At 42.2% G+C, this 25561-nt stretch overlaps 1 protein-coding gene and 1 pseudogene across 1 annotated transcript in view; both read right to left on the reverse strand.

The window, feature by feature from the left end:
* The window catches only part of LOC106566305 (nerve growth factor), a 178080-nt gene extending 152871 nt beyond the window's left edge, over positions 1–25209 (reverse strand). The window contains exon 1 of the mRNA XM_014134212.2: positions 25061–25209. The gene's annotated coding sequence lies outside the window, so the exon portion shown is untranslated. The remainder of the gene's footprint in view (positions 1–25060) is intronic.
* Positions 1184–2227, reverse strand: LOC123726180 (dynein heavy chain-like; annotated as a pseudogene).
* Positions 25210–25561: the final 352 nt, after the last annotated feature.

The following is a 25561-nucleotide window of genomic DNA, read 5'->3' on the forward strand; positions in this document are numbered from 1 at the left end:
TTGTTTGTGTCGTCCGTTTCGGGAAATTACCTGCGTAATGTGTACCCAACTCACTCAGGTGCTTCGCTATATCACATTTGACATTGTCTGTAAGCTTGAGTTAATTTGCACACAAAAAAATCATATAATGATGGAAAGACCTGTGTGTTGTCCTTGTTAATGCAGACAGAGAAGAGCTCCAACTTCTTAATCAGCCTCAATTTTGTCCCGCACATTTAATATAGTTGGGGAGAGTCCCTGTAATCCTAGATTCAGATCATTCAGGTGAGAAAAAACATCACCCAGATAGGCCAGTCGTGTGAGAAACTCGCCATCATGCAAGCGGTCAGACAAGTGAAAATTATGGTCAGTAAAGAAAACTTTAAGCTCGTCTCTCAATTTAAAAAAAGCGTCAATACCTTTCTCCTTGATAACCAGCGCACTTCTGTATGTTGTAAAAGCGTTACATGGTCACTGCCCATATCATTGCATAGTGCAGAGAATACAGGAGAGTTCAGGGGCCTTGCTTTAACAAAGTTAACCATTTTCACTGTAGTATCCAAAACATCTTTCAAGCTGTCAGGCATTCCCTTGGCAGCAAGAGCCTCTTGGTGGATGCTGCAGTGGACCCAAGTGGCGTCAGGAGCAACTGCTTGCACGCGCGTTACCACTCCACTATGTCTCCCTGTCATGGCTTTTACGCCATCAGTACAGATACCAACACATCTTGACCACCAAAGTCCATTTGATGTCACAAAGCTGTCCAGTACTTAAAAAATATCCTCTCCTGTTGTTCTGGTATCCAGTGGTTTGTAGAGGATGATGTCATCCATAATTGACCCCCCCCCCATAAACATAACAGACATATACCAGGAGCTGTGCCAGGCCCGCCACGTCTGTTGACTCATCCAGCTGTAACGCATAGAACTCACTGGCTTGTATGCAAAGCACTAATTGTTTCAAAACATCTCCTGCCACGTCACTGATGCGTCGGGAAACAGTGTTGTTTGATGAAGTCATTATATGTATAGTTTTTTTGTGTAGAGTGTAGAGAATCTAGTGTAGAGTGTAGAGAATCTAGTGTAGAGTGTAGAGAATCTAGTGTATAGTGTAGAGAATCTAGTGTATAGTGTAGAGAATCTAGTGTAGAGTGTGGAGAATCTAGTGTAGAGTGTAGAGAATCTAGTGTAGAGAGTATAGTGTAGAGAATCTAGTGTAGAGTGTAGAGAATCTAGTGTATAGTGTAGAGAATCTAGTGTAGAGTGTAGAGAATCTAGTGTAGAGTGTAGAGAATCTAGTGTATAGTGTAGAGAATCTAGTGTAGAGTGTAGAGAATCTAGTGTACAGTGTAGAGAATCTAGTGTATAGTGTAGAGAATCTAGTGTATAGTGTAGAGAATCTAGTGTAGAGAGTAGAGAATCTAGTCTATAGTGTAGAGAATATAGTGTAGAGAGTAGAGAACCTAGTGTATAGAGTAGATAATCTAGTGTATAGTGTAGAGAATCTAGTGTAGAGTGTAGAGAATCTAGTGTAGAGAGTAGAGAACCTAGTGTATAGTGTAGAGAATCTAGTGTAGAGAGTAGAGAATCTAGTGTAGAGTGTAGAGAATCTAGTGTAGAGTGTAGAGAATCTAGTGTATAGTTTAGAGAATCTAGTGTATTGTGTAGAGAATCTAGTGTATAGTGTAGAGAATCTAGTGTAGAGAGTAGAGAATCTAGTGTATAGTGTAGAGATTCTAGTGTAGAGTGTAGAGAATCTAGTGTATAGTGTAGAGAATCTTGTGTAGAGTGTAGAGAATCTAGTGTAGAGTGTAGAGAATCTAGTGTATAGTGTAGAGAATATAGTGTATAGTGTAGAGAATCTAGTGTATAGTGTAGAGAATCTAGTGTATACTGTAGAGAATCTAGTGTATAGTTTAGAGAATCTAGTGTAGAGAGTAGAGACTCTAGTGTAGAGTGTAGAGAATCTAGTGTATAGTGTAGAGAATCTAGTGTAGAGTGTAGAGAATCTAGTGTAGAGTGTAGAGAATCTAGTGTATAGTGTACAGAATCTAGTGTAGAGTGTAGAGAATCTAGTGTATAGTGTAGAGAATCTAGTGTAGAGTGTAGAGAATCTAATGTAGAGTGTAGAGAATCTAGTGTATAGTTTAGAGAATCTAGTGTATAGTGTAGAGAATCTAGTGTATAGTGTAGAGAATCTAGTGTAGAGAGTAGAGAATCTAGTGTATAGTGTAGAGAATCTAGTGTAGAGTGTAGAGAATCTAGTGTATAGTGTAGAGAATCTAGTGTAGAGTGTAGAGAATCTAGTGTAGAGTGTAGAGAATCTAGTGTATAGTGTAGAGAATCTAGTGTAGAGTGTAGAGAATCTAATGTAGAGTGTAGAGAATCTAGTGTATAGTGTAGAGAATCTAGTGTAGAGAGTAGAGAATCAAGTCTAGAGTGTAGAGAATCTAGTGTATAGTGTAGAGAATCTAGTGGAGAGAGTATAGTGTCGAGAATCTAGTGTAGAGTGTAGAGAATCTAGTGTAGAGAGTAGAGAATCTAGTGTAGAGAGTAGAGAATCTAGTGTAGAGTGTAGAGAATCTAGTGTAGAGTGTAGAGAATCTAGTGTATAGAGTATAGTGTAGAGAATCTAATCTTATGGAAAAATCTTTTCCATAACCAATAATATCAGCTGTTTGAAGCTGGTGTACAAAATCGAAAGAAAAAGACGCAAAAATGAAATTCAAGAACAGGAGGCATAGAATTTGCGCACATAGACCAGATCAACCACTTCTTAGACTGGCTTTCAATGCAACAATTCTGATGTCGAGAACAACATTTTTAGTATTTCAAACAAAAATAAGAATATTGAAAGCGAAACATAAACCCAAAAGTATTGAAAGAACATAAACCCCAAAATATTGATAGTAAAACATAAACCCAAAAGTATTGATAGTAAAACATAAACCCAAAAGTGTTGATAGTGAAACATAAACCCAGAAGTATTGATAGTAAAACATAAACCCAAAAGTATTGATAGTAAAACATAAACCCAAAAGTGTTGATAGTGAAACATAAGCCCAAAAGTATTGATAAAAAAATTATTGTAAGGAAATGATAAATGCGAGAGCAAATTAATTGTAAATAGTTTTCAGTGAAATATATATATATTTTTTAATGATAAAGCAATTAAACAAAATGCCTCTCTCTTTCTTGCAATTGCCCCAATCTTTGTTTGTGGTACAATGGCCTTTGCTTTCGCTACATTTTTTCCAGTTGCATGTTTTGGCACATTTGTTCCAGTAATAGAGCACCCTGCAACTGGTTTACCTGTGAAGCTAAGCAGGGTGGAAACTAAGCAGGGTGGAAGCTAAGCAGGGTGTAAACTAAGCAGGGTGGAAACTAAGCAGGGTGGAAACTAAGCAGGGTGGAAGCAAAGCAGGGTTGAGGCTAAGCAGGGTGGAAACTAAGCAGGGTGGAAACTAAGCAGGGTGGAAACTAAGCAGGGTGGAAACTAAGCAGGGTGGAAAAACTAAGCAGGGTGGAAAACTAAGCAGGGTGGAAACTAAGCAGGGTGGAAAACTAAGCAGGGTGGAAACTAAGCAGGGTGAAAACTAAGCAGGGTAGAAACTAAGCAGGGCCACTGGTTGGTCATTGGATGAGAGACCAGATGTAGCTGGAAGTGGTGAAATGTATATGTCCGAAAACCACTTGTGTCTGACTCATGTGAAAATGTCACGTTTTGTTTGTTCATGTTTTATTGTTGTAAGCGGTTTGTGTGTGTGTGTCTATGTGTGTGTCCTCCGGTGCATTGTGGTTGGTATTCTAACATTGTAGGGTTTCCTCTGTGTGTGTCTGAGGTAGGAGCGTCATGTTGAGGCAAGCCGCACAACCTGTAAACCGAGATGGGAGGTAGCAGAAAGTGAGAGTTAAAATCAAATCAAAATCTATTTTTATTTGTCACATTCGCCGAATACAATGGGTGTAGACTTAACTGTGAAATGCTTGCTTATGAGCCCTTCCCAAAGATGCAGAGTTTAAAAATAAAATAAATAAATAGGAACACAAGAGGAATAAAATAGACAAGAATGGAGCCTCAGTGCCTCCTGAAAGTATTCAGACCACTTGACTTTTTCCACATTTTGTTACATTACAGCCTTATTCTAAAAATTGCTTAAATAACAAAAATCCTCAGAAATCTACACACAAATACCCCATAACGACAAAGCAAAAAAAAATGTTTTCGAAATTTTGGCAAATGTATTAAAAATGGAAAATACCTTATTTACATAAGTGTTCAGACACTTTGCTATGAGATTCGAAATTGAGCTCAGGTGCATCCTGTTTCCATTAATCCTCCTTGAGATGTTTATACAACTTGATTGGAGTCCATCTTCGGTAAATTCAATTGATTGGACATGATTTGGAAAGGCACAGACCTGTCTATATAAGATCTCACAGTTGACAGTGCATGTCAGAGCAAAAACCAAGCCATGAGGTCGAAGGAATTGACCATAGAGCTCCGAGACAGGATTGTGTCGAGTCATAGATCTAGGGAAGGGTCCCAAAACATTTCTGCAGCATTGAAGGTCCCCAAGAACACAGTGGCCTCCATCATTCTTAAATGGAAGAAGTTTGGAACCACCAAGACTCTTCCTTGAGCTGGCCGCCTGGCCAAACTGAGCAATCGGGGGAGAATGGCCTTGGACAGGTGTCCAAGAACCCAATGGTCACTCTGAGAGAGCTCTAGAGTTTCTATGTAGAGATGGGAGAACCTTCCAGAAGGACAACCATCTCTGCAGCACTTCACAAATCAGGCCTTTATGGTAGAGTGGCCAGACGGAATCCACTCCTCAGTAAAAAGCACCTGACAGCCCACTTGGAGTTTCCCAAAAGGCACCTAAAGACTCTGAGACCATGAAAAACAAGATTCTCTGGTCTGATGAAACCAAGATTGAACTATTTTTGGCCTAAGTGCCAAGTGTCACATCTGTAGGAAACCTGGCACCATCCCTAAAGTGAAGCATGGTGGTGACAGCTGCATGCAGTGGGGATGTTTTTCAGCAGCAGGGACTGGGAGACTAATCAGGATCGAGGGAAGATGAACAGAGCAAAGTACAGAGAGATCCTTGATGAAAACCTGCTCCAGAGCTCTCAGGACCTCAGACTGGGGCGAAGGTTCACCTTCCAACAGGACAATGACCCTAAGCACGCAGCCAAGACAACGGAGGAGTGGATTTGGGAGAATGGGAAACTCCCCAAATACAGGTGTGCCAAGCTTGTAGCATCATACCCAAGAAGCCAAACATTTCTAAAAACCAGTTTTCACTTTGTCATGATGGGGTATGTGTAGATTGAGGAAAATGTTTTATTTAATCCATTTTAGAATAAGGCCCTAATGTAACAAAATGTGGAAATGTCAAGGGGCCATCTAATGCACACTCAGATATAAATCAGCAATGCAGAGCTCTCCCTGTCCTCTGCCGTGCCTTGATTGTATTACTGTTGATGATATCTGGAAATGTGCATGTACACCCTGGCCCATCTACTGTTGCTAGCCCCAATTCTGACTTGTGCTCTGATATCTGCTTCACTGATTTCTGCTCTCGTAAAAGTCTGGGTTTTCTGCACGTTAACACTAGAAGCTTATTACCTAAAATGGATCAATTGAAAGTGTGGGTTCACAGCTCCAATCCAGATGTGTTGGTCATTACTGAGACGTGGTTAAGGAAGAATGTTTTGAACACCGATGTTAACCTTTCTGCTTATAACCTTTTTTGGTAAGACAGATCTTCCAAAGGTGGAGGAGTGGCAATCTTTACCAAGGATCACCTTCAGTGCTCAGTTGTCTCCACCAAGTCTGTCCCCAAATAATTTGATTTGTTGGTTTTAAGTATTAAACTTTCAAATAGCTCTTTGTTGACTGTTGCTGGGTGCTATCGTCCTCCATCAGCACCGGCCTGTACCCTGCCTGCCCTAAGCTCTCTCTCCTGGCCCCTTACACCAAGTCTGAATTTGTCCTGCTAGGTGACCTAAACTGGGACATGCTTAAACCACCTGACCAAGTCCTAAAGCAATGGGACTCCCTAAATATTTCCCAGAATATTACCAATCCCACAAGGTTTGACTCCAAACACCCAGAAAAGGCTACTCTCCTCGATGTTATTCTCACAAATAATCCTGATAGGTATCAGTCCGGTGTTTTCTTTAATGACCTTAGTGATTTACAGCCTGTGTTCATAATGGCTTCTCAGTGAAATGACCTGTCCTGACTTGTCATAGACACTTGCTAAAATCTTTAATGAGCAAGTCTTCCTTCATGACCTGGCCTCTGTAAATTGGTAAAGAATTAGCTTGATACCCTCAGTCGAAGACGCTTGGATCTTCTTTTTCTATATTTTCAATGGTATTGTTAATAACAAACACGCCCCGATAAAGAAAATTAGAATTAAAAACAGGTTCAACCTGTTACTCCACCTAAAGAATTCCAAAGGCATTCTAAAGGCTTGGCACACGCCTCCTCAGGCTGACTGGCTCTCGTTCAGGCAAATGAGAAATAAGTGCACTCAGGGAATCCTGAACGCCAAAGTTAGTTATTTTAAGGAGCAGTTCTCGCTCTGTGGGTCTAACCCCAAGAAGTTCTGGAAAACAGTTAAAGACCTGGAGAATAAACCCTCCTCCTCACAGCTGCCTATGTCCCTTAATGTTGATGATGTGGTTGTTACTGATAAAGAGCACATGGCTGAGCTCTTTAAATCACCACTTGAATAAGTCAGGATTCCTATCTGAATCAGCCATGCCTCCCTGCCCGTCCAACATTTCCTCATCTTTTGAGGCTTTGTCGGTTGTCATACCGGGCTCTGTTGTACGCGTTCAAGTCCGTGCCCATTTCATGAAAACGGTAGCTCTAGCATTCAGCCCAGCATGGATATTGCCAGTATTCGATGGTTTTTGGTTTGGATTTTTTCTTATAGGCCCTGTGGGGATGACATCATCTAGATAGCCTTCCCTGTGGCTCAGTTGGTAGAGCATGGTGTTTGCAACGCCAGCATGGTGTGTGCAACGCCAGGGTTGTGGGTTTGATTCCCACGGGGGGCCAGTACAAAAACATAATAATAATAATTTTTTTTAAAAGGCATGAAACGTATGTATTCACTACTGTAAGTTGCTCTGGATAAGAGCGTCTGCTAAATCATTAAAATGTAAAAAAATCTGTGCACTTATTGATGAATTCGTGACTTATGTGGTAAACTCCTCAATGCTATCGAATGAATCCCGGAATATATCCAAGTCTCTACTAGTCCTGAAGTCTAGCAAAACAGTCTTATAGCCTTGCTTCATCAGACCACTTCCCTACTGAGTGCGTCACTGATACTTCCTGTTTGAGCCTTTGTTTGTAAACAGGAAGCAGGAGAATGGAGTCATGGTCAGATGTGCCGGAGGGAGGGCCTTGTATGCGTTTCTGTGAGTAGAATAAACATGGTGTAGATATTTAGCTCCCCTAGTGGAGTAAGAGACGTCTTAGTGAAAGTGAGGTAGAATGGTTGCAAGTCTCATTGTGTTAAAGTCTCCGCCCACACGAAATGCCGCCACTGGGTGAGAGGTTTGTTGTTTGTTTATGGCCCCATACAGTTTGGCAAATGCCAGAGTGGCTTGTGGAGGGATGAAGACAGCCGTGATGATTACGGATGAGAACTCTTGGTACATAAAAGGGTCTGCAGCTTACCATGACGAATTCTATATCAGGTAGACAAAAGCTGGAGAGCAGCGCACCAGTTGTTGTTTATGAAGCGACAAACCCCTCCTCCTTTGGACTTGCCCGAGGCCTCCTATGTCCAGTTGTACCCCTGATTCCTACGTACATAGAGTCATTCAACCACGTCTCTGCAAGGCATATAATATTGCAGCTTTTCAAGTTTCTCTGATAGGAGACTCTCAAACGAAAATCATCCACCTTATTCTCCAGTGACTGGAAATTTGCCAATAGAACAGAGGGGAGTGCCGGTCGATATTCTCTTCGTCTCAATCTCACCAAGATGCCGACACGTCTCACGCAGCTTTTTGGAACAAAGGAATGGGGTCCGGTATGAACAAAGGATGAGCTGAGTAAGAGTTGAAGTCGGATTTTAAGTAGCTGTAGTGAATAATTATGTGTTTTTACTGCAGCAGACCAGTAGCTGTGGCAGTAATGTGTAGTACATGTTTCATGTTGTTACTCTACGTGTGTGTGTGTGTGTGTGTGTGTGTGTGTGTGTGTGTGTGTGTGTGTGTGTGTGTGTGTGTGTGTGTGTGTGTGTGTGTGTGTGTGTGTGTGTGTGTGTGTGTGTGTGTGTGTGTGTGGACAGGGGATACGTCCGTACGGGGGAGATGATACGTCCGTACGGGGGAGATGATACGTCCGTACGGGGGAGATGATACGTCCGTACGGGGAGATGATACGTCCGTACGGGGGAGATGATACGTCCGTACGGGGGAGATGATACGTCCGTACGGGGGAGATGATACGTCCGTACGGGGGAGATGATACGTCCGTAAGGGGGAGATGATACGTCCGTACGGGGGAGATGATACGTCCGTACGGGGGAGATGATACATCCATGTGGGGGAGATGATACGTCCATGTGGGGGAGATGATACGTCCGTATGGGGGAGATGATACGTCCGTACGGGGGAGATGATACGTCCGTACGGGGGAGATGATACTCCTGAAATTCTGTCCATTCTGAAAGTTCCACTAAGTTCTAAATGTCAAACTCAGTTAATTGGCCAGTGATACCTACTGTTCAATTTTCAGTGTAACATCTTCTTGTATTGAACATGAGTTAAATTCACTCTGTAAGTGTTCAATTAACACTCATTGGTGTTAATTTAACCCAAAACCACACCCATAATTATCATATTTCCCAGCATGCTCGATTGTTTTTTCAATATCTGTCATTTTTTTTCAAGTATATAGATTGATTTATTCATTTTATGCTCCTCAAATATAAATAACAAATATTTTTCTAAACTAATCCAATCTGTTACTTGAACTTTTGCACCCATTACTGAAATAGTTGGTTCAGTTGAGACGGTTTAGGTAGTTTCAGAACATATCCGTGCTCCCGTGTGGCTCAGTTGGTAGAGCATGGTGTTTGCAACGCCAGGGTTGTGGGTTCGATTCCCACGAGGGACCAGTACGGAGAAGAAAAAATACATATATATTTAAAAATTATACAAAAAAATGTATGAAAGGTGAACAAGGTGATTAGCTCACTAAAGAACTCTAAATCCAAAGATGAGTTTGGGCTGGACTCTACCTTTCTTAAAAACTACAAAGTGTCACTCATTGGCCCCATTACTAAGGTCACCAACACATCTATTGGTCTGGGGGTGTTTCCAAGGGTATGGAAGTCAGCCATAATAACGGCCATCTTTAAATCGGGCGACCCTGCTGACGTGAGTAACTACAGGCCCATTAGTATACTACCTGTAGTGTCGAAGGTTGTTGAAAAGTGTGTAGCAGAACAACTGATTTCCCACCTCAACAACAGCCCCTTCACATTACACTCCATGCAGTTTGGCTTCAGAGCGAAACACTCCACAGAAACGGCCAATTGCTTTCTTCTGGAAAATGGGGAAGTCCAAGATGGACAAAAGGGGCGTTGTTGGGGCTGTGTTTCTGGACCTAAGGAAGGCTTTCGATACTGTTAACCATGAGATTCTCAACATAAAATTGTCCAAGTTCAACTTTTCCCCCGATGCCTTGAGATGGATGAAATCATACCTTGAAGGCAGAACTCAGTGTGTCAGAGTGAGCAATGAGCTGTCGCCCACTCTTAGCTATGATGTGGGCATGCCCCAAGGGTCAATACTGGGGCCCCTCCTGTTCAGCCTGTACATTAATGATCTGCCCTCTGTCTGTACTGGGGCCCCTCCTCTTCAGCCTGTACATTAATGACCTGCCTTCTGTCTGTACTGGGGCCCCTCCTGTTCAGCCTGTACATTAATTAGCTGCCTTCTGTCTGTACTGGGGCCCCTCCTGTTCAGCCTGTATATTAATGATCTGCCTTCTGTCTGTACTGGGGCCCCCCCTGTTCAGCCTGTACATTAATGATCTGCCTTCTGTCTGTACTGAGGCCCCTCCTGTTCAGCCTGTACATTAATGATCTGCCTTCTGTCTGTACTGGGGCCCCTCCTGTTCAGCCTGTACATTAATGATCTGCCCTCTGTCTGTACTGGGGCCCCTCCTGTTCAGCCTGTACATTAATGATCTGCCCTCTGTCTGTACTGGGTCTGAAGTTCAAATGTATGCAGATGATACAGTGATATATGTGCAAAGAGCAAACAACAAGCTGCACAAGAACTCACTACTGTAATGGTCCAGGTTACAAAGTGGCTCAGTGACTCGTGTTTGCATCTCAATGTGAAAAAAACTGTTTGCATGTTCTTCACAAAGAGGGCAACAGATGCTACTGAACCAGATGTCTGTGTATCAGGGGAGAAGCTCCAGGTGGTATCTGATGCTACTGAACCAGATGTCTGTGTATCAGGGGAGAAGCTCCAGGTGGTATCTGATGCTACTGAACCAGATGTCTGTGTATCGGGGGAGAAGCTCCAGGTGGTATCTGATGCTACTGAACCAGATGTCTGTGTATCAGGGGAGAAGCTCCAGATGGTATCTGATGCTACTGAACCAGATGTCTGTGTATCAGGGGAGAAGCTCCAGATGGTATCTGATTTTAAGTACCTTGGCATCATACTTGATTCCAACCTCTCTTTTAAAAAGCATGTGAAAAAGGTAATTCAAATAACCAAATTCAACCTAGCTAATTTCCGATTTATACGAAATTGTTTGACCACAGAGGCAGCAAGACTGTACTTCAAATCGATGATACTCCCCCACTTAACATACTGCTTGACTAGTTGGGCCCAAGCTTGCTATACAACATTAAAACCTATTCAGTCTGTCTACAAACAGGCTCTCAAAGTGCTCGATAGGAAGCCCAATAGCCATCATCACTGTTACATCCTCAGAAAGCATGAGCTCCTGAGTTGGGAAAATCTTGTGCAATACACCGACGCATGTCTTGTATTCCAGATCCTAAATGGCCTAGCTCCCCCTCCACTCAGTATGTTTGCTAAACAGAAAACCCAAACATATGGCAGCAGATCCACAAGGTCTGCCATGAGAGGTGACTGTATAGTTCCCTTAAGGAAAAGCACCTTTAGTAAATCCGCTTTCTCTGTGAGAGCGTCCCATGTCTGGAATACACTGCCATCAGACACACATAACTGCACCACATATCACACTTTCACAAAATGCATGAAGACATGGCTAAAGGTCAATCAGATTTGTGAACATAATCCCTTATCTGTGTATTGCCACTTTCCATGTTGTCTGTTGTCTGTAGCTTGTGAGGTGTGGAAACACTTTGTTGTTTTTATGGATTTTGTCTTGTTGCTTTTTGTTCTATGTTGCTCTGTCTGTATGCTACACCTTTCTTGTCCTATGTTGCTCTGTCTGTATGCTATGTCTTGCTTGTCCTATGTTACTCTGCGTGTGCTCACTGTTCATTGATTGTCTATATTGTAATTGTTTTTAATAACCTGCCCAGGGACTGCGGTTGAAAATTAGCCGGCTGGCTAAAACCGGCACTTTTACTGAAACGTTGATTAATGTGCACTGTCCCTGTAAAAAATAAAATAAACTCAAACTCAAACGTATGCATTCACTACTGTAAGTTGCTCTGGATAACAGTGTCTGCTGAATGACTAAAATGTACATGTATTTTCTCAACCTGGCAGCCATCCTGAATGCAGGTTGTGGGTGAATAAACATTAAAATGTTGGATATCCCCACTCCGGCAGGATTCCAATATAAATTACACATCGCTTTGCAAGCCAGCATAATGTGACTTTCAGGCCTGTTGTGGCCTGTAAACAATGAGTTTTAGGCCACTGGTTTCAGGTAAAACTAGACAATGTGCGTTAATATATAATGTAATTTAAATGATAACATATTTGCTTTGGACCTCACTTTGTGAAGGCAAAATAACAACAACAACAAAAAAATGTATGAATGCAACAACCATATCTCTGTCACTAACATTTTTATAATTCACTCGAAATGAAATGCACTCTGGTAAATATGCAAATAAGGAGGAGATGATAAGTCAACTAGAGTTGTAATAACCTTAATATGTCATGTTGTCTGTTGACCCATCCAGTCAACTAGAGTTGTAATAAACTTAAAGTGGAACTGATAGTGTTTTAACTACCTTGCAGATATGAAACAAACAGACAATCATAATATCAGTCAGAAATATCAAAATCCCAGTTTATGCTACAAAACTAATTTTATAAGAGGTTTTAAAAATACTGTAGATTTTATTTTACTTAAAATTCCAGTACATACAGTACGGATGCACTGCTTCAGATTCAGTGACTTAATATTTTGAAAACAAAATAGACAACTAAGGCTGAGAATGTCAACACAATCAAACTTCTTTATTTATTTCACCTTTATTTAACCAGGTAGGCCAGTTGAGAACAAGTTCTCATTTACAACTGCGACCTGGCCAAGATAAAGCAAAGCATTGAGACAAAAACAACAACACAGAGTTACACATAAACAAACGTACAGTCAATAACACAGTAGAAAAATCTATATACAGTGTGTGAAAATGAAGTAAGGAGGTAAGGCAATAAATAGCCCAATAGTGGCGAAGTAATTACAATTTAGCAAATAACACTGTAGTGATAGATGAGGATGTGCAAGTAGAAATACTGGTGTGCAAAAGAGCAGAAAAAAAACAAAAACAAATATGGGGATGAGGTAGGTAGTTGGTTGGATGGGCTATTTACAGATGGGCTGTGTACAACTGCAGCGATCGGTAAGCTGCTCTGACAGCCAATGCTTGAAGTTAGTGAGGGAGATTAAAGTTTCCGACTTCAGTGATTTTTGCAGTTCATTCCAGTCAGCAGAGAACTGGAAGGAAAGGCGGCAAAAGGAGGTGTTGGCTTTGGGGATGACCCGTGAAATATACCTGCTGGAGCGCGTGTTACAGGTGGGTGTTGCTATGATGACCAGTGAGCTGAGACAAGTCGGAGCTTTACCTAGCAGAGACTTGTAGATGACCTGGAGCCAGTGGGTTTGGCGACGAATATGTAGCGAGGACCAGACAACGAGAGCATACAGGTCGCAGTGGTGGGTGGTATATGGGGGCTTTGGTGACAAACCGGATGGCACTGTGTAACATGGCAATAATTACTGCAATCTCTGGGAAAACATGTTGATGACAGCGGAGAGTGACTTTGTTATTTGTGTGTGTGTGTGTGTTATTTGTGTGTGTGTGTGTGTACATGTTCATGGCGGTAACATTCCTGTCCTGTCAGAAGCGTGTGAGGAATTCCCTGGTTGGAGGTTGGGCAGGCATTAGGTCCGTGTTTAGCACGCACGCACACCCCACCCTACTAACATGGTCATGAATTCAGACACACATTGTAAAGGTTGGGACTCTGATGGTTGTGTAATGTGAGGAGATAAAGATAGAGAGAGAGACACAGAGAGAGAAAGAGAGAGAGACAGAGAGTAGTAGAGACAGAGACAGAGAGAAAATGACTTTTTGTCTTTAATGATACATCCTCATTTAATAAACAAATCTACTGAGCTGCATACTCACCTTACCCTCTACCCCACGATACAAAACATCATCACACATTAAAATAACCAAAATCTCACCACTTCTACCACTGTACATTATATCCAATCCGTCTTCCTCCTGCTATACAGAATATTCCCCTGCTATCATACCATATCTCCTTAAACATCTCCACACTTTCTTTCCCACAGATCTCAAATTCCACCCCAAGGTGCGCAGAGACCGTCCCATTAAATACTAGTAAAGGGTCTGTTATCTCCCCTCCACCTTTGACCCTTGTTCCTCCTTGTTAGCCAAATAGACAACTTTTACCAAGCAGAAAAATCCAACAACACACATTTGGTCTTTTCCTTATTCGAAATACCTGTACCCCATTATAAACACCCCAACATTAAGCTCCCACCCCTAACCTCTCACACAGTCATTTCAACAGAGACATTAATGGCATTAACCAGCAGCATAGCACCCTGCATCCCACTGCTGGCTTGCTTCTGAAGCTAAGCAGGGTTGGTCCTGGTTGGTCCCTGAATGGGAGACCAGATGCTGCTGGATGTGGTGTTGGAGGCCCAGTAGGAGGCACTCTTTCCTCTGGTCTAAAATATCCCAATCCCCCAGGGTAGTGATTGGGAATGATGTACTGTGTCTGCTGAATTCTTTCTTTTTGTTCTTGTTTTCCTTAATAGGATGACGGTGGGCGGAGCTAGGTGGGTCGTCAGCGAAATGGGACACACCTGGGCTCGGGTGTGACCCGGGATAAATACACCTCTTCCCCATTCATTGGGGGAGACTCTCTCCATGCAGACACACTGTTGGATTTTGGTTGTGGCATTTTTGTGGCCATTTTGTTTGTTTGTTTTGGCACCTTTCAGCACCCCTCATTATCACATCTATACAGGCAACCACTCACTGACACTACTGACTACACACACCATTGTTTATTGTATATAGGTTACTTCAGTTAATAAATACATTTCTGTTATTCCCAATCTCCACATTGTCTCCTTTTTTGTTACGGACTTCGAGCCGGTTTGTGACACCTGTGTAGGGTGCTGTCTTTCGGCTAGGATGTTAAACAGATGACCTGACTCTCTGTGGTCACTAAAGATCCCATGTCACTTATCGTAATAGTAGGGGTGTTAACCCTGATGTCCTGGCTAAATTCCCAATCTGGCCCTCATACCATCATTGTCACCTAATCATCCCAAGCTTCCAATTAACTCATTCAGTTTTTTTTATTTGACCTTTATTTAACTAGGCAAGTCAGTTAAGAACAAATTCTTATTGACAATGACAGCCTAGGAACAGTGGGTTAACTGCCTTGTTTAGGGGCAGAACGACAGATTTGTACCTTGTCAGCTCGGGGGATTCTATCTTGCAATCTTTTGGTTACTAGTCCAATGCTCTAACCACTAGGCTGCCCTGCCACACCTTCATCCTCCTCTCCCCTGTAACTATTCCCCAGGTCGTTGCTGTAAATGAGAACGTGTTCTCAGTCAACTTACCTGGTAAAATAAGGGGGAAGAAAGGATGCACAGTTTCAGTCATCACTCATGACACAGAAAGGACAGCCTTGTCTGACTCCTGGGTCGACCCAACAAGCTGTTAGTGGCTCCCTGTAGATCTCTCCACCTGACCTTTTTTTTACTGGGAGTATGTTGCACCCCATTATTTCTATTTCTACTTTGCACTTTCTTCCACTACAAATCTACCATTCCAGTGTTTTACTTACTATATTGTATTTACTTTGCCACCATGGCCTTTTTTTGCCTTTACCTCCCTTATCTCACCTCATTTGCTCACATTGTATATAGACTTATTTTTCTACTATATTATTGACTGTATGTTTGCTTTACTCCATGTGTAACTCTGTGTTGTTGTATGTTGTCGAACTGCTTTGCTTTATCTTGGCCAGGTCACAATTGTAAATGAGAACTTGTTCTCAACTTGCCTACCTGGTTAAATAAAGGACTTGTTCTCAACTTGCCTACTTGGTTAAATAAAGGTGGAATAAAATAAAATAAATAAAAATGTTGCTCCTAATGTTCCTCACCTTAATGCAGATTTTGTATAGGGCTTTACCTCCCACCCCCTCAAACTCCCCCAGGCTCGGAGTGTTAAAGTCAAGCAAGTCCTCCAGACCCCCTTGCCAGTCCCCAGTCTCTGCCGTCACCTGCAGTGGCGGAAACATTGGTGTAATTTTTGTCCAGGTGGGTGAGGGCAGTGTGGAGTGCAATAGAGATTACGTCATCTGTTGATCTGTTGGGGTCGTATGCAAATTGGAGTGGGTCCAGGGTGTCTGGGATGATGGTGTTGATGTTAGCCAGGACCAGCCTTTCATTGCTATAGATGTGAGTGCTATGGGGCGATAGTCATTTAGGCAGGTTAGCTTGGTGTTCTTGGGCACAGGGACTATGGTGGTCTGCTTGTAACAAGTTAGTATTACAGACCGAGGCAGGGATAGGTGGTCAGCGCATGCTCTGGGTACGTGTCCTAGTAATCCGTCAGGCCCTGTGGCCTTGTGAATGTTGACCTGTTTTAAAGGTCTTACTCACATCGGCTACGGAGAGCATGATCACACAGTCATCCGGAACAGCTGGTGCTCTTATGCATGCTTCAGTGTTGCTTGCCTAGAAGTGAGCATAGAAGGAATTTAGCTCATCTGGTAGGCTCGTGTCACTGGGGAGATCGCGGCTGTGCTTCCCTCTGTAGTCAATAACAGTTTGCATGCTCTGCCACATCTGTAGAGTGTTGGAGCCGGTGTAGTAGGATTCGCTCTTAGTCTTTTATTGACGCTTTGCCTGCTTGATGGTTTGTCAGAGGGCATAGCAGGATTTCTCATAAGCGTCTGGGTTAGAGTCACACTCATTGAAAGCGGCAGCTCTACCATTTAGCTCAGTCGGATGTTGCCTGTAATCCATTGCTTCTGGTTGGGGTATGTACATACAGTCACTGTGGGGACTACATTGTCGATGCACTTATTGATGAAGCCAGTGACTGAGGTGGTGTACTCCTCAATGCCATCGGATGAATCCCGGAACATATTCTAGTCTGTGCAGCAAAACAGTCCTGTAGTTTAGCATCTGCTTCATCTGACCACTTCCGTATTGAGCGAGTCACTGGTACTTTCTCCTTTAGTACTTGTAAGCAACAATCAAGAGGATAGAGTTATGGTCAGATTTGCCAAATCTTTCATATCTCTCTGTGTGGAGTAATGGTGGTAATCCTCTGGTTGCACATTTATTAACATGCTGGTAGAAATGAGGTAAAACTAATTTAAGATCACTAAGAGCCCCGCCTCCGGATGAGCTTATGGGTTTATACAGATCATTGAGTGTGATCTTAGTGGCAGCATTGGTTTGTGGTGGTAAATAGAAAAATATAGATAAAAACTCTCTTGGTAAAATATTGTTCTACAGGATCTCCGAAAAAGCTGAGTAGTTATATTAACACTATGCCATCTAATTGCAATCGCTGTTCTCATAATATACAGGAGAACGATGGCCTTATGGTGAGGATAGCCGTGTTGCAAAAAAAAAGCCCATCTCAGATGCAATCGTTAGGCTATTGAAGTGTAGATGAAACAGCGTAATAATGTAATAATGTAACCCCCCCCTCCCCTGCAGCCGGACAATTTTCTCATGGCTTCTGGAAGGAAACGCTGTAGGAATGCTCAACCGGTGTCGCTCATTCAGCCGATTGAAAGTTTCAACCGTTTCTTTCCATTATGCAGCGAGTCGGAGTCAGAGGCCGAGCCTTCTCTGGTCTCTACTCCTCCCGTTACGGGGTCTGAGAGGCCGAAGCTTCCCACCATTAGCTCTGACAAATTGAAAACCCTAGTCATTGGCGACTCCATTACCCGCAGTATTAGACTTAAAACGAATCATCCAGCGATCATACACTGTTTACCAGGGGGCAGGGCTACCAACGTTAAGGCTAATCTGAAGAGTGTGCTGGCTATAGCTAAAACTGGTGAGTGTAGAGAGTATAGAGATATTGTTATCCACATTGACACCAACGACGTTAGGATGGGATCAGTCCGAGGTCACCAAGCGCAACATAGCTTCAGCGTGTAAATCAGCTAGAAAGATGTGTCGGCATCGAGTAATTGTCTCTGGCCCCCTACCAGTTAGGGGGAGTGATGAGCTCTACAGCAGAATCTCACAACTCAATCGCTGGTTGAAAACTATTTTCTGCCCCTCCCAAAAGATAGAATTTGTAGATAATTGTACCTCTTTTTGGGACTCACACACAAACAGGACCAAGCCTGGACTGCTGAGGAGTGACGGACTCCATCCTAGCTGGAGGGGTGCTCTCATCTTATCTACGAACATAGACAGGGCTCTAACTCCTCTAGCTCCACAATGAGATAGGGTGCAGGCCAGGCAGCAGGCTGTTAGCCAGGCTGCCAGCATAGTGGAGTCTGCCACTAGCACAGTCAGTGTAGTCAGCTCAGCTATCCCCATTGAGACCATGTCTATGCCTCAATCTAGCTCGGTCAAAACTAAACATGGCGGTGTTCGCCCTAGCAATGTCACTGGACTAAAGACCTCCTCCATTCCTGCCATTATTGAAAGAGATTGTGATACCTCACATCTCAAAATAGGGCTACTTAATGTTAGATCCCTCACTTCCAAGGCAGTTATAGTCAATTAACTAATCACTGATCATAATCTTGATGTGATTGGCCTGACTGAAACATGGCTTAAGCCTGATGAATTTACTGTGTTAAATGAGGCCTCACCTCTTGGTTACACTAGTGACCATATCCCCCGTGCATCCCGCAAAGGCGGAGGTGTTGCTAACATTTACGATAGCCAATTTATATTAAAAAATAAAATAAATCGTTTTTGTCTTTTGAGCTTCTAGTCATGAAATCTATGCAGCCTTCTCAATCCATTTTTATAGCTACTGTTTACAGGCCTCCTGGGCCATATACAGCATTCCTCACTGAGTTCCCTGAATTCCTATCGGACCTTGTAGTCATAGCAGATAATATTCACATTTTTGGTGACTTTAATATTCACATGGAAAAGTCCACAGACCCACTCCAAAAGGCTTTCGGAGCCATCATTGACTCAATGGCTGGAGGTAGGGCTTTCTCCTATAGAGCTCCATTTTTATGGAATGGTCTGCCTACCAATGTGAGAGATGCAGTCTCAACCTTTAAGTCTTTACTGAAGACTTATCTCTTCAGTAGGTCCTATGATTAAGTATAGTCTGGCCCAGGAGTGTGAAGGTGAACGGAAAGGCTGGAGCAACGAACCACCCTTGCTGTCTCTGCCTTGCCGGTTCCCCTCTTTCCACTGGGATTCTCTGCCTCTAACCCTTTTACAGGGGCTGAGTCACTGGCTTACTGGTGTTCTTCCATGCCGTCCATGGGAGGGGTGCGTCACTTGAGTGGGTTGAGTCACTGACGTGGTCTTCCTGTCTGGGTTGGCGCCCCCCCTTGGGTTGTGCCATGGCGGAGATCGTTGTGGGCTATACTCGGCCTTGTCTTAGGACGGTAAGTTGGTGGTTGGAGACATCCCTCTAGTGGTGTGGGGGCTGTGCTTTGGCAAAGTGGGTGGGGTTATATCCTGCCTGTTTGGCCCTGTCCGGGGTATCATCGGATGGGGCCACAGTGTCTTCTGATCCCTCCTGTCTCAGCCTCCAGTATTTATGCTGCAGTAGTTTATGTGTCGGGGGCTAGGGTCAGTCTGTTACATCTGGAGTATTTCTCTTGTCTTATCCGGTGTGCTGTGTGAATTTAAATATGCTCTCTCTAATTCTCTCTTTCTCTCTTTCTGTCTTTCTCTCGGAGGACCTGAGCCCTAGGACCATGCCTCAGGACTACCTGGTATGATGACTCCTTGCTGTCCCCAGTCCACCTGGCCGTGCTGCTGCTCCAGTTTCAACTGTTCTGCCTGCGGCTATGGAACCCTGACCTGTTCACCGGACGTGCTTGTTGCACCCTCGACAACTACTATGATTATTATTATTTGACCATGCTGGTCATTTATGAACATTTTAACATCTTGACCATGTTCTGTTATAATATCCACCCTGCACAGCCAGAAGAGGACTGGCCACCCCTCATAGCCTGGTTCCTCTCTAGGTTTCTTCCTCGATTTTTGGCCTTTCTAGGGAGTTTTTCCTAGGGAGTTTTTCCTAGCCACCGTGCTTCTTTCACATGCATTGCTTGCTGTTTGGGGTTTTAGGCTGGGTTTCTGTACAGCACTTTGAGATATCAGCTGATGTACGAAGGGCTATATAAATAAATTTGATTTGATTTGATTTGGGTTTTGTCCAACATGTCTCCGGACCTACTCACTGCCACAGTCATACTCTGGACCTAGTTTTGTCCCATGGAATAAATGTTGTGGATCTTAATGTTTTTCCTCATAATCCTTGACCATCGGACCACCATTTTATTACGTTTGCAATCGCAACAAATAATCTGCTCAGACCCAAACCAAGGTTAATCAAAAGCCATGCAAAAAATTATTGGACAGCCCAAAGATTCCTAGATGCCCTCCCAGACTCCGTGCACTTACCCAATGACGTCAGAGTACAACAATCGGTTAACCACCTAACTGAGGAACTAAATTTAACCATGTGTAATACCCTAGATGCAGTCGCACCCCCAAAAACAAGTAAACTTACAGAAAAATGTAACGGAAATGGCACTCCACCAAACTGGAAGACTCCCGACTAGCTTGGACTGTGCAATATCGAAGAGCCCTCACTGCTGCTCGATCATCCTATTTTGAGGAGAATGAGAACAATCCTACATTTATTTTTGATACTTTCACAAAGCTAACAAAAAAGCAGCCCCAAGAGAGGATGGCTTTTACTTCAGCAGTGATGAATTCATAAACTTCGCCGAAAAGATCATGATCATTAAAAATTAAATTACGGACTCCTCTTTTAACCTGAAATTTTCTCCAAAGCTCAGTTGTCCTGAGTCTGCACAGAACTGCTCAAGATTTGTAATCCTTTATCTCTCGACACATTTATGAAAATAGTCATGGCCTCTAAACCTTCCAGCTGCATTCTGGAACCTATTCCAACTAAACTACAGAAAGAGCTACTTCCTGTGCTTGGCCCTCCTATGATGAACATAATAAATAATAAACTTCTCCCTATCCTCCAGATGTGTACCAAATGCACTAAAAGTGGCAGTAATAAAGCCTCTCTTGAAAAAGCCAAACCTTGACCCAGAAAATGTCAAAAACTATCGGCCAATGTCGAATCTCCCATTTCTCTCAATTTGTTATTTTTAAAAGCTCACTTCCTTCCTGAAGACAAATATTGTATAAGAAACACTTCAGTCTGGTTTTAGACCCCATCATAGCACTGAGACTGCACTTGTGAAGGTGGTAAATTACCTTTAAATAGCATCAAACCAAGTCTCTGCATCTGTCCTCGTGCTCCTAGCCCTTAGTGCTGCTTTTGACACCATCCCTAATTGGTCTACATGGACACGTTCTGTCCTGGTTTAGATCTTCTCTGTCAGAAATATATCAGTTCGTCTCTGTGGATGGTTTGTCCTGTGACACATCAATTGTAAGTGTCGGTATTCCTCAAGGTTCCGTTTTAGGACCACTATATATTGTACCTCTTGGTGATGTCATTAGGAACACACAATGTTAACTTTCACTGCTATGTGGACGACACACAGCTGTACATTTCGATGACACATGGTAAAGCCCCAATATTGTCTTCTCTGGAAGCCTGTGTTTCAGACATAAGGAAGTGGATGGTGGCAAATGTTTTACTTTTAAACTCAGATAAAACAGAGGCAGGTTCTAAGTCCCAAGAAATAAAGGGATCTGCTGTTGGATCTGAACATGTATCTTGATGGTTGTACAGTCGTCTCAAATAAAACTGAAGGACCTTGGCGTTACTCTGGACCCTGATCACTCTTTAGGCGAACATATCAAGAATATTTGAAGGACAGCTTTTTTTCCATATTCGTAACATTGCAAAAAAATCTGAAACTTTCTGTCAATAATGCAGAAAAGCTAATCCATGTTTTTGTCACTTCTATGTTAGACTAGTGCAATGCTCTACTCTCCGGCTACCCGGATAAAGCACTAAGTACACTTAGTGTTAAACACGGCTGGTAGAATCTTGACTAGAACCACAAAAAAGTATACTTTTACTCCAGTGCTAGCCTCTCTACATTATCTTCCTGTTAAGGCTAAGTTTAGGGCTGATTTCAAGATTGTATTGCTAACTAACAAAGCATTACATGGGTTTGCTCTTACCTATCTTGCCTATTTGGTCCTGCTGTACATACCTACACGTACGCTATGGTCACAAGATGCAGACCTCCTTATTGTCCTTAGAATTTCTAAGCAAACAGCTGGAGGCAGGGATTTCTCTTATATTGCTAAATTTTTATGGAATAGTCTGTCTATCCATGTGAGAGACGCAGACTCTGTCTCAACCTTTACTGAAGACTCATCTCTTCAGTAGGTCCTATGATTGAGTGTAGTCTGGCCCAGGGGTGTGAAGGTGAACGGAAAGGCACTGGAACAACGAAACGCCCTTGCTGTCTCTGCCTGGCCAGCTCCCCTCTCTCCACTGAGATTCTCTACCTCTGACCCTAAGTCACTGGCTTACTAGTGCTTTTTTTCAGTGGCAGGGACTGGGAGACTAGTCAGGATTGAGGGAAAGATAAACGTAGCAAAGTACAGAGATATCCTTGATGAAAACCTTCTCCAGAGTGCTCAGGACGTCAGTCTGGGGCGAAGGTTCACCTTCTAATAGGACAACGACCCTAAGCACACAGCCAAGACAATTTAGGAGTGGCTTCAGGACAAGTCTCTGAATGTCCTTGAGTGGCCCAGCCAGAGCCTGGACTTGAACCCGATCGAACATCTCTGGAGAGACCTGAAAATAGCTGTGCAGCAACGCTCCCCATCCAACCTGACAGAGCTTGAGAGGATCTGCAGAGAAGAATGGGAGAAACTCCCCAAATACAGGTGTGCCAAGCTTATAGCGTCATACCCAAGAAGACTCAAGGACGTAATCGCTGCCAAAGATGCTTCAACAAAGTACTGAGTAAAAGGCCTGAATACTTATGTAAATGTGATATTTCAGTTTTTTATTTTTTATAAATTAGTAAACATTTCTAATAACCTGTTTTTGCTTTGTCATTATGGGGTATTGTGATGTCATTATGGGGTATTGTGATGTCATTATGGGGTATTGTGATGTCATTATGGGGTATTGTGATGTCATGATGTCATTATGGGTTATTGTGATGTCATTATGGGGTATTGTGTGTAGATTGATGAAGGAAAAAAACGATTTAATACATTTTAGAATAAGGCTTCAAAATGTGGAAAAAAATCAAGGTCTGAATACTTTCCGAAGGCACTGTAAATTCAAGTCCAAAGTCTCTAATCTAAATCACTTCAAACCCAAGAGCTGAGCCCAGAAATGAGCCTTCTCAGTCAGCTGGTGTTGGACCTCACCAACCAAGCTGACACCAGCACTGATTCAAAAGAAAGAATTCAAATAAACAAAATCATGAACCAATCAAATGACTCATATTTACAACATTGGAAAAACTAAACAAAATCTCAAAGCCGACTAAATGGCTATCTAAACAGAGAATACAAACCAGCAGACATAGAAATACATGGTTACTGCATAGTAATTAGTAACTTACTTGTTAATATTGGTTGAATTCCTGAGCCGACGAGGTGAAAAATCTATCGATGTGCCCTTGAACAAGGCACTTAATCATAATTGCTCTTGTAAATTGCTCTGGATAAGAGTGTCTGCTAAATCGGTGTTTCTCAAACGCCGTCCTGGGGCCCACCCTGGGTGTATATTTTGGGTTTTGTTCTAGCACTACACAGCTGATTCAAATAACCAACTCACCAAGGTTTGATTATTTGAATCAGCTGGGGGACCAAGTTTGGGAAGTCATGTGCTAAATGACTAAAAAGTAAGTGTAATTATTATTATTATTATTATTATTATTTTTATTCTTAATATTATTTTTTATTATTATTATTTGTATTATTATTTTATTTATTATTATTATTGATATTATAATTAGTACTTTTTTTAATATAATTTTTTTTATTAGTATTATTATTAATATATATATATTTTATTATTATTATTATTATTATTATTTTTTTTTTTTAGTATTATTATATTTTTATTAATATTATTATTAATATTATTATTATTTATTATTATTATTATTATTAATATAATTTTTTTGTTATTTTTATTATTATTATTATTATTATCACTCCAAATCATAGTGGTATGTATGGGTAGTAGGGCTGATGGTAATGGTAGTAGTTTAATGATAGCGTTGGTAGAAGTAGTAGTAATGATGATGACAGTTGTATTACTGACATAACGGTGATGATGACCGTTTGTGAGTTATAGTTTTAGTAGCTGGTAGATAGATATATTACAGGTATAAATGCTGCTGGTGGTAGCATTCACTTTAGCGTTCATTATAGTAACATGTTCATTTTCCTTATTTAGGCTTTTATTGTCCCCATAATGTATTACATTTTTCTATTGACTGTTACCATTTTATTGTTGTTATTACATAGTTATTTTTTTAAATAATTATTATAATGTATTATTTTATTACGATGTCTATTTTATAAATTGTTACTTTGGCAATATTGACACAATGTTTTTCATGCCAATAAAGCAGCTTGAATTTTGAGTTTAAGAGAGGAGAGAGAAAGGGGTGAGAGAAAGAGAAAGAGTTTGCGTAACCTGAGGTTGCTCCCATTGAAGTTCGAACTCCCCTCCCTCCCCCTACCCTCTCTCCTTTCCCTATTCTATCCCCCCTCTCTCTCCTCCCTCCCCACTCTCCCACCTCCCTCCCTCCCCCATCCATCCATCTCCTCTCCTCTCCTCCCTTCCCCCTCTCGCACCTCTTTCTAACAGGTAACAGACAGACTGTTTAACTAACACAGGGTCACAGCATAGAGAACAGGATCACAATAACTACACACGTTTACATCTGTACAACCATTCACCTGAAAGCCCTGTCTGTCACAATTCCAACTATATACGTTTACATCTGTTCAACCATTCCTCTGAAAACACTGTCTGTCACAGTTCCAGCTATATACGTTTACATCTGTTCAAGAAAACTCTGTTCTAAAGATAGAAATACATTATTTTACTCTCCTAATTATTATTATTATTGTTATTATTTACTCTCCTGTACTTTAGACAGTGATTAGTTACCTCTGGTTGGCACTGTCGTGGGACCTCCTATTTAGCTTCTGTTTGCTACAAATGAAAACTCGAAGGATCAAATTTCACTTAATGACAGGTATGGGCAAAACAGACATGATTTTTACACGCACACACACACACACACACACACACACACACACACACACACACACACACACACACACACACACACACACAGAGACACCATGAACAGCACAGGAAAACTACGTGTGCTCTTACCTCCGTCTATGCTCTCCCTTGGTCCCTCTCTCCCTCTCTCCTCCTTCTTCAGTGAACCAAAGAGTGATATATTCAACTTCTCACTGTCCTCTCCGTCAGAATTATCCCAAACTCCCAATCCGACGTCCTCTTTTTAAAGCCTCCCACTCTCTTTGGGGAAAAATTGTTCTGAAAGTTACAGAGGAGTCCCATAGATACTCCCACCCTCCCGTTAGGCTGCTCAGAGGTCCTAGTGCCTACCTCTCCTCTCTCCCTGCCCGTCTGGAGAGCTCCACTCTACCTCAATGGTAGAGCTATTCAATGGACCTGGAGAGCTCCACTGTACCTCAATGGTAAAGCTCTTCTACCATTGTTGCAATCTACTGCAGAGATAGCCTGCAGAGTTCTGTCATACTATTAAGGTCTGTTCCCAAACAATTCAAGCTTCTACTTTTAAAAATCCACCTTTCCAGAAACAAGTCTCTCACCGTTGCCGCTTGTTATAGACCCCCATCAGCCCCA

This window comes from Salmo salar, chromosome ssa13 (genome assembly GCF_905237065.1).
Source record: "Salmo salar chromosome ssa13, Ssal_v3.1, whole genome shotgun sequence".
In the NCBI taxonomy this organism is placed as follows: Eukaryota; Metazoa; Chordata; class Actinopteri; order Salmoniformes; family Salmonidae; genus Salmo; species Salmo salar.